Below are 2,691 nucleotides of genomic sequence, written 5' to 3' on the forward strand. Positions count from 1 at the left end.
CCATTGTAGGCGGACCTTAATGCGTTATGCATATTTATATCGATGAATTCATTAATAACTTTTATAAACATATGCGTTTCTAATAATTTTTCACTGTTAGAAATACATGTAATAATACAAGCCTTAGGCCGATATTACATGTGTCGTACGACAAGCTTTTCGGATACATTGATTGGTTGGCGAATAGAGTATTTCTAAGTTCTCTGCTCGTCAATCAATGAACGTATCCGAAAAGCTTGTCCTACGACACATGTAATATCAGCCTTACGCTCCAAAGTATTTTTGTGTTTTACTTTATGACATAAGTTATCTGATTTGGATAATAAAACACGTTATTTACATAATTTGTTTTATGATATTTAATACAGTTAGCATGAATGTACAAACATTTTCATAAAATATTTTGTACATTTTAACATTATGTTTTACAACGAATTATTTTTTCCTATCTCCTTGTATATCTTTGGCAAATAGTTTTGTTCATCTATATAGATAACCTCTCAGAGAATGTTTTTCAGATATATGTTTTACAGATATTGCAACAGATATAGATACTGTCAACCTTGTATGCTCCATAAATTCTGCTGTAATTTCTTGTGATATCGTTTAAAACCTTATGTCAAATAGAGATATACATTAATGTACACATAAACAATTGAACCACTTTAATAAATCATTGTTTGTTGCTGACCACTATATATTTCCTAAAATATATTAGGATTATTTTCATTTTGTTACATATATTGATATATACATAAATAAGAACAATTGGTCCTAACAAATTCTAGACAATAAATGGTGGTCAGCAACAAACAATGATTTATTGGGTAAAGAAGATCAATTAATTGATTATGTGTACATCAATTGATATCCTTATTTTGACGTAAGGTTTCAAACGATATTACAAGAAATTATAACATAATTTATGGAGTGTACAAGGTTGACAGTATATCTGTAGCATGTATATCTGAAAAAACATACATTGAAGAGTTATCTGTGTGGATGAACAAAATTGTTTGCCAAAATTATATAAGGAGGTAGGAAAAAATAATTTGTTGTAAAACTTAATGTTAAAATCTGCAAAATATTATATTAAGAAGTCGCGCTATCATGCTAAATGTATTAAATATTATAAAACAAATTATAAATAGCACTTTTTATTAAATAGCAAATTAAATAGCACTTTTTATTATCCAAATCAAATAACTTATGTTTTAAAGTAAAACACAGGTAAAAAAAACACTTCGAAATTTTTTATTACATCAGAGAGTTTATTAGAGCTTTGTGTGAGAAATAAAAATGCGAATAATGAGCAAATTCACTAGATGTTGATCAACGAAATTATAAATATTCTAGGAAATTCACTCATTTCTCACATTTTCACTTCTCACACAGAATCGTAAAATTTCTGTGATGTAATAAAAAAATCCGAAGAGCTGTTTTCACCTGTATTTTACTTTAAGACACAAGTTATCTGATTTGGATAATAAAAACGCTATTCATATAATTTGTTTTATAATATTTAATACAGTTAGCATAAATGTACAAACATTTTAATATAACATTTTGTACATTTTAACATTATGTTTTACAACGAATTTTTTTTCTATCTCCTTGTATATCTTTGACAAATAGTTTTGTTCATCTACATAGATAACTTTACAGTGTATGCTTTTTCAGATATATGTGCTACAGATATTGCATATACCGTTAACCTTGTATGCTCCATAAATTCAGCTGTAATTTATTGTGGTATGGCTTGAAATCAGTAATATCAATTGATATACACGTAATCAAAGAATTTATCTTCTTTAACCAATAAATCATTGTTTGTCACTGACCACCATTTATTCTCTAGAATCTATTAGGACAAATTATTTTCATTTTGTTACATATATAGATATATACATAATTAAGAACAATTGTCACTTACAGATCTTGAACTTGAAAGACAAACATTATCTGTCTAACAACGTATTTCAACAAAGTCAATTCCTTTGCTAAATACATTTTAAAATATGTATATACTTTCCAAGCAGATGGCAAAATCAAGTTTCGGTAGTGACTAATCCTAGAGCTCGGCAAGCATTCCATACTTAACATAAATAAATGTTAAGATATTTTCAATGTTCATTTCCTCCTGCAAAGAAGACACCTCCTGATCGTCGTCTTCATCGATGTCATCACTGCAGTGAATGTTATCACTAGATCCACTGCAGTGCATGCCAATGCATGAAGCAACAAATATTTTAATTTACTGGAATCCGAAATAAGACAATGTCACTAATACAGCCTTTGACATGCGTGAAGCGAAACGCACGACGAAGATGATAATAATCCGCGTATATTTATGAATGAATTAATATTTTGTTATACAATACATTATTAATGGCTCACGACAAGGTTATGTTTGCCGTCCGACATTCCGCGGTGCACGATAATTCGCTTATCTCGCAACAACAGTCACTACCGCTTGTGTTCTCATATATATATTATTTACTCATCCTAATTGAACTCGTCGGGCTTTTTTCCTCAGCGCATGTACTCTCGGTCGGAAAAACATACAACACAACTACAATAACAAAAGATGTGGATGTCCGAAAGCACTTCGAATTCTACTCGAATTAGATGTTTATAATAGTGCAATTAATACCGCTACGTTAAATAAAGCGTGGAAACGAAAAAAAGCTG

The 2,691-nt window shown here is 29.6% G+C and overlaps 1 long non-coding RNA gene across 2 annotated transcripts; it reads right to left on the reverse strand.

Moving 5' to 3' along the window:
• Positions 1-344: 344 nt before the first annotated feature.
• LOC116853554 lies at positions 345-2,592 on the reverse strand. Of its 2 annotated transcripts, none has more exons than XR_004380001.1 (2): positions 1,934-2,592; positions 345-704 (listed from the first exon to the last, which is right to left on the reverse strand). It is a non-coding gene; the product is annotated as an uncharacterized LOC116853554 (long non-coding RNA). The 2 variants fall into 2 exon arrangements; XR_004380000.1 differs by lacking the exon at positions 345-704 and adding an exon at positions 1,505-1,861.
• Between the last annotated feature and the right edge of the window lie 99 nt (positions 2,593-2,691).

This window comes from Odontomachus brunneus, unplaced genomic scaffold (assembly GCF_010583005.1).
Source record: "Odontomachus brunneus isolate Ranch 3 - 2012 unplaced genomic scaffold, Obru_v1 Obru_scaffold_356, whole genome shotgun sequence".
NCBI lineage: Eukaryota > Metazoa > Arthropoda > Insecta > Hymenoptera > Formicidae > Odontomachus > Odontomachus brunneus.